The 7,139-nt window shown below is 38.5% G+C and overlaps 1 pseudogene; it reads right to left on the reverse strand.

Annotated features, from left to right (window-relative positions):
• Positions 1 to 5,007: 5,007 nt before the first annotated feature.
• Positions 5,008 to 5,922, reverse strand: LOC101442760 (etoposide-induced protein 2.4 homolog pseudogene; annotated as a pseudogene).
• Between the last annotated feature and the right edge of the window lie 1,217 nt (positions 5,923 to 7,139).

Here is a 7,139-nt window from a genome sequence, read left to right on the forward strand (position 1 = left end):
ATCCAGTTGTCCAGGCACCATTTGTTGAAAAGGCCATTCTATCCCAGTTGAGTGGGTTTGGTGGCCTTGATGAATATCATATGCCTGTATTTATGAGGATCTATATCAGAAATCTCAATTCAGTTCCATTGGTCATTGTGTCTACCTTTGTGCCAATACCATGCTGTTATTACTACTGTAGATTTGTAGTATATTTTGAAGTCAGGCAGCATGATTCCTCCAATTTCGTTTTTCTGTTTCAATATATCTTTGGCTGTCTGGGGCCTCTTTACTTTCCAAATAAATTTTATAGTTAATTTTTCTAGTTCATTAAATAATGCTGTGTTGATTTTTATTGGGATTGCATTTAATCTGTAGATCAGTTTTGGTAGGATAGACATCTTAATAATATTTAGTGTTCCTATGTATGAACAGTGAATATTCTTCCATTTATTTAAGTCTTTGATTTCCTTCAACAGCGTTGTGTTGTTTTCTGTGTATAAGGCTTTTACATCTTTTTAAATTTATTTCTAGGTATTTGATTTTTTAATTTACTATTGTAAATGGTATTTATTTCTTGATTTCCCCCTCAGATTTTTCATTTTTCGTGTACAGAAATGCTACTGATTTTTGCACATTGATATTATAACCTGCGACTTTACTGAACCCATTTATAAGTTCTAGAAGCTTTGTCATAGACTTTTCAGGGTTTTCTATATATAGCATCATGTCATCTGCAAATACCGAAATTTTGAATTCTCCCTTTCCAATTTGGATGCCTTTTATGTCTAGTTCTTGCCTCAGTGCTTGAGTAAGTACTTCTAAGACTATTTTAAATAGAAGGGATGATAGTGGGCATCCTTGTCTTGTTCCAGATCATGGACAGAAAGATTTTAGGATTTCATCATTGTAAATGTTGTTAGCTGTGGGTTTTTCATATATATCTTTTTTCATGTTCAAAAAGTTTCCTTCTACTCTGATCTTTTGCAGTGTTTTTATCAAGATGGGGTACTGTATTTTGTCAAATGTTTTTCTGCATCTATAGATATGATCATGTGATTTTTTTCCTTCAATCTGTTTATATGGTATATTACGTTTGATTTTCTTATGTTGAACCATCCTTGCATACTAGGAATGAATTTCACTTGATCGTGGTGTATAATTCCTTTAGTATGTTATTGAATATGATTAGCAAGTACTTTGTTGAGGATTTTCATGTCTAGGTTCTTTAGAGAGATTTCCTTTCTTGTGGTATTTTTGTTTGGCTTTGGTAGTAGTGTAATGTTGGCATCATAGAATAAGTTAGGCAATGTTCCTTCTGTTTCAATTTTTGGAAGATTTTAAGCAAGTTTGATGTTAGTTTTTCCAAAATATTTGGTAGAATTCACCTGTGAAATCATCTATCCCAGGGCTCTTCTTAGTTGGGAGGTTTTTAATGACTGATTCTATCTCTTTACTTATGCTTGGTTTGTTAAGATCGTCAACTTCTTCTTTCATCAATGTAGGCTGCTTATGTGTTTCTAGGAATTTGTCCATTTTCTCTAAATTGTCCTTCTTGTTGGAATATAGCTTTACAAATATCCTCTTATGATAGTCTTTATTTCCATGGGGTCACTGGTTATATACCTTTTCTCATTTCTTATTTTGTGTATTTGCATCTTCCCTCTTTTTTTCTTTGTTAGTCTAGCTAAGGGCTTGTCAATTTTATTGATCTTCTCAAAGAACAAGCTCTTGGTTTCGTTTATTTTTTTCAAACACTTTCTATTTCATTTAGTTCTGCTTTGATCTTTATTGTTTCTTTCTTTCTTCTTCCTTTGGGTTTAGTTTGCTGGGTTTTTTTTACTAATTCTTCAAGTGTGCACTTAGGTCTTCAATTTTAGCTCTTTCCTCTTTTTTGATGTATGAATTTATGGCTATAAATTTCCCTCTCAGTACTGCTTTTGCTGCATCTCATAAGTTTTGATACGTTGTTTTATCATTTTCATTAGTTTCAAGGTGTTTTTTTTATTTCTTTTGATATTTCCTCCTTGACCCACTGTTATTCTAAGAGTGTATTGTTTAACTTCCATATCTTGTTGACATATCTGGGTCTCTGGCCCTTGCAAACTTCCAGCTTCATTTCACTGTGGTCAAAGAAATTATTTTATATGATTTTAATATTTCTGAATTCATTGAATTTTTTTTTTTGTGGCCTAGTATGTGGTTTACCTTGGATAATGATCCATGTGCACTTCAGAAGAATGTACATCCTGCTGTGTTTGGGCGTAATATTCTGTATATGTCTGTTATGTCCAGCTCCTCTAATATGTTGTTCAAAGTCTTTGTTTCTTTACTGATTCTCTTTTGAGATGTTCAGTCCAAAGTTAATAGTCACTTTGAAATTCAGAGGGTGAAGTGTAGCCGTTTGATATGGTTAGGAATTCCAAAAAAAATATTGGATTTTCTTTGTAATCTTTTCTGTACTTGGGCATGATTGAGTTTTGATTAGGGCATTGAGTGCCCCACCCCCTTGGTAGGTGGGGACTCACAGATAAAAGGCATGGCAAAGAACAGAGTTGGGGGTTTCTGAAGTTGGATTTTTGATGTTGTAGTTTGATGCTGAAGACTTAAGCTGCAGCCCTGGAAAGTCAGCATGCAGAGGAAGGAGAAGCCAACCCCTGGAAGAAAGGAACATTGAAACAAGAGAAAAGCAAGCCCCAGGAATGTAGGAACCCAGGAAGCCTGAACCCGCACAGTTGTTGGCAGCAATCTTGCTCCAAATAGACTATGGTGAGGGAAATAAATTAAGCTTAGGGCCTGGTATATGTAAACTCCCACCCCAAATAAATAACCTTTATGAAAACCAATCAATTTCTGGTATTTTGCATCAGTACCCCTTTGGCTGACTAATACATAATTTGGTACCGAAGAGTAGGGAAGTGCTTTTGCAACTACGAAAATGCTAGAATGGTTTTATAAATGGGTACAGGGTATTTTTGTAAGAATTGTAAGATGCTTAGAAGAAAAAACCTACAGAACTTTGAAGAGACTGTTGATAGCATTATGGCTGCTAAAGAGACTTTTTATGATGCCTTAGAAATAAATGATGAAACTGTTATTGGAAACTGGAGGAAGGACAATCCATGTTTTAAAGTTGTAGAGAATTTAGCAAGATTAACTTCTGGTGCTGCATGGAAGGCAAATTTTGAAAATGGTGAGGCTGTGTGTTTAGCTGAAGAACTTTCCAAAGTAAACCCAGAGAATGCAGCTTGGCTTCTGCTTGCAGCTTATAGCAAAATGCTAGGTGAAAGACATAAGCCAAGGACTAAACTGTTTGGCAAAAAGAAAACAGAAACTGATTCCAGACATTCCAAGCCTTTGGAAATCAAGCTTCCAAATGAAAGAGCCCTATCTGAGGACTTGACTAAATTTGGAATTGGTAAATCAAGATTGAAGATGCAATTATCTAGAAAGACTTGCTGAAAGTCTCACTGTCTGATGGCTTGGACCCCTGCTTCCTGCATGCTAAACCAACAGACTTTTTGAGAGAGCTGTATGAATAACACCACTGTCAGTCTGGAATAAAAAGGACATGGAAAGAAGAGATTGAAGGAGAAGCAGCTTTAAGAGGAAAACCATGGAAGCTGAGATCTGGAATAATGAATTCACCTTTGACCAAGAGAGGAACCCCACCCATGTGTACAGAGAGGGTGAATTTTCCCCAGCAGTTGAAGAGGGTGGATGTTCCTGTCCGATGTTCTGGGAGAAGTTGGCTGCCCCAGGGTACAGAGAGTGTGGAGCACATTCCCCAAGGATTAGGGCAGTTAAGTTTAGCACCCACAAGTCTAAGAGGAGTAGACCTATTCCCCAAAGGTTAGGGAAGGCTAGGTTGTCAGCTTATTGCTCTGAGAGGACTGAGCCTTTACACCAAAGTTTAGGGAAGGCCAGGTAGTCAATTCATTGTTCTGAAAGGGTTAAGCCTGTATGCCAAATGTTAGGTGGAATGTTGTCTTCACATCACTGTATTAGGGGGATTACGACTCTAACCCTAAGATTAGATGAGATGTGGCAATCACCCCAACACTCTTGGAGGGAGAGGTCTGGAGTTTGGTCAACACCCAGATGCTTGATGAGGGTAGAATGAAGAAAATGGCCATTAGGCAAAACTATGGAAAGAATGGGTCCGCATATGGCACCAAGGAGAGGAAACCATCCTCTTAAGAATGACTGTCAGTCTTTGAAATTGAACAGAGAATTCCCTTCAGGTCTATTGAACTGTGAAGAAACCGTAACTAACGTTTCCCTCCCAATTTCTCCTTATTGTAATGAAAATGTTTATCTTTTTTATCCCTTTGTGTATTGGAAACAGGTAAATTGTTTTGTAATTTCAGAGGTCTATAGCAGACATGACTTTGCCCCAGGACAAACTGTATTTCTTTAAATTAATTGTGATATAATTTAATACTTGCTTTGTAACTTATTTAAAGTTTTTTTTTGAATATAGTAATGTCTTTTTGGAATTCAGAGAGTGGGGTGTAGCAGTTTGATATTATTGATGAATTCCAAAAAGAAATACTGCATTATGCTTGTAATCTGATCTGTACCTGCACATTATTGAGTTATGATTAGGGTGCTGAGTCTCCACCCCTTGGGGACTCACAGATAAAAGGCATGGCAAAGAACAGAGTTGGGACCTTTTAATTTTAGAGTTTGATGCTGAAGACTTAAACTGGAGCCCTGAGAAGTCAGCACCCAGAGAAAAGAGATGGCAGCCCCAGGAAGGAAGGAACCTTGAAGCCAGAGTAAAGCAAGCCCCAGGAACATGGGAACACAGGAAGCCTGAGCCCTTGCAGACATCAGTAGCCATCTTGCTCCAAAAAGACTTTGGTGAGGAAAGTAACATGCTTTGTGGCCTGGTATCTGTAAGCTCCAACCCCAAATAAATTCCCTTTATGAAAACCATCCAATTTCTGTTATTTTGCATCAGCACCACTTTGACTAACTAATACAGCCTTCCAATCCCACCACCCACTTCAGAGGGCAGGAGATTCAGTGGCCTGCTGCATTCTTCGGTTTGGCAAGTGATGGATGTATTGAAGAGAATTTCTCTGCAGAGGTTGAACTGCTCAGGGCAGACTGAAGGTAGACTGGCTTGTGGAAGAGTCTTGCTTGAGAAGTCTGCCAAAGAGAAGAGATGCAACTGGAAAGGGTATGCTTTGCCAGGGGTCTTTTCTTTGTTGGTGCTAATAATGAATAAAGGAAAGAAGATGGAGAAGAGGCAGCCACTGATAATACAATGTTTCTCATTGCTGTGAGAAAAGCCAAGGGCAAACCAAATCCAAGTTATTAAGACCAGTTTCTTTCCTTATTTGACACCTGCTGGTGCATTTCAATTCCTTTATTGAACCAGCAATATTCTAAGCAGTAAAGTGAGTAGAGAAGGGACATATGCAAGAGACTAACCAGTGGACCAATGAGATGAATGGGAAAGAGACTCACAAACATCCACTGAATAAGGAAAAGAGCCTGCAGCAAAAGATTGAATGGCATTACTTTGCTGACACTAGGGAAAGGATGAGGCTTCCTCCCTGGTACCTCGAATGCTATATCTTGAAACCAAATGGCATTGACAACTTTGCTAAGCACAAACAGGGGGAGCACCCAAAAAGCAAGGAAAATTGATATAAGGATGGATTCCAGCCAGAACCAAAGAGCTCCATGTAGTGATGGAACACCAATAATTGTGTTGTTACTGACTGAAGCACTGACTGCACAGAGGACAATGAAGCATCCCAAAATTTCTCACCCTGAAGGACCTAGCAGCTCCACCACCCAAGCTGTGGCCCAGCCTTGAACTCTCACCTGCCACAGACCTGTTTGCCTGCTAGGCAACCAGATGCCTGCTCCCAACTGTGCTTTTCCATGGCCGGGGCACTGCCACATTAGAGTATATTGAAGAATCATTGCTATCTTGAGTTTACTATATCATTTCAGCAGATTCTGAGATTAAAGGGACCAAATAAATCTCAGTATTTATCTCTAAACAAACTTGCAACAAGAAAGAGAAACAAGTGTTAGGAAAATGAGGATTAAATTACTAAATGGCTTTCCTAGCTTGCAATTTGCAGAAATAGCTAAGGTGTGACAGTCATAAGAGTTTCTTAGCTATGAAGCCTCCATTACACAGACATAAGCAGCACTCAATGGCAGGGCAGTTTGATATCTCCCAACATGAATAATGCCTTGAATCTATTTATCAAGAGCTGGTCACTGCCTCCACATCAATGATATAATTTCTTCCACTGTTAGAATCACAATAAGTCTATAGTAGAGAACTAGTAAGTCTAATTTTGTCCATAGTTCATTCCCCAATCCTGAGGATTATGGGACGGTAATGTCCACTACTCCATTTCTAATTGAGAGGGGGCTGTGATTCCATGGGGCTAATGGATGGGACTTTCTTGATTGCAGTTTTAGGCTCTCTTGGTTATATCGTTGATGTGGAGGCACTGGCCACTGGAGTTTCTGAGGGCAGGGAGGGGGAAAAGCAGGTGTAATATGGGAGCATTTCTGGGCTTGGGAATTGCCCTGAATGAAATCACAATGACAGATGCAGACCATTATATATCTTGCCATTACCTACAGAATTGTGTGGGAGCGAGTGCAAACTACAATGTAAACTGCAGTCCATGCTTAGTGGCAATGCTCCAAAATGTGTTCATCAATTGCATTACCTCACTAATGAAGGATGTTGTCAATGTGAGAAAATGTGGGGGGTGTGAGTGCAGGGCATATGGGAATCCCCTATGATTTTTATGTGACATTTTTGCAATCTAAGTATGTTTTAGAAAATGAATAAGAGGAAAAGAAAAAAAGAGCTGAAACTCTCTGCAAATTACAAGGTTTGCGGGACCCATGTCTCCCACACGCTAACACTTAGGTAAATCACTGTTATTATGATGGGAAGGCAGGGGATAGTGTGAAGAAAGAAGTATCGTATTCTGTTACTCTACTCTATCCCAAGAACTCTGTACAGGGAGAGAAAACAGTGAAATTTGGAACACCTGACAGTACTTTAGATTTAATAATTTCTTATAAAAATACATTTGTATGCAGCAGCATATAGCACAGCATCAAATAATAATGAAATTGGGTAGAATGTGATCAATTTAAAATGTGTG

Source organism: Dasypus novemcinctus, chromosome 19, assembly GCF_030445035.2.
Source record: "Dasypus novemcinctus isolate mDasNov1 chromosome 19, mDasNov1.1.hap2, whole genome shotgun sequence".
Classification (NCBI taxonomy): Eukaryota; Metazoa; Chordata; class Mammalia; order Cingulata; family Dasypodidae; genus Dasypus; species Dasypus novemcinctus.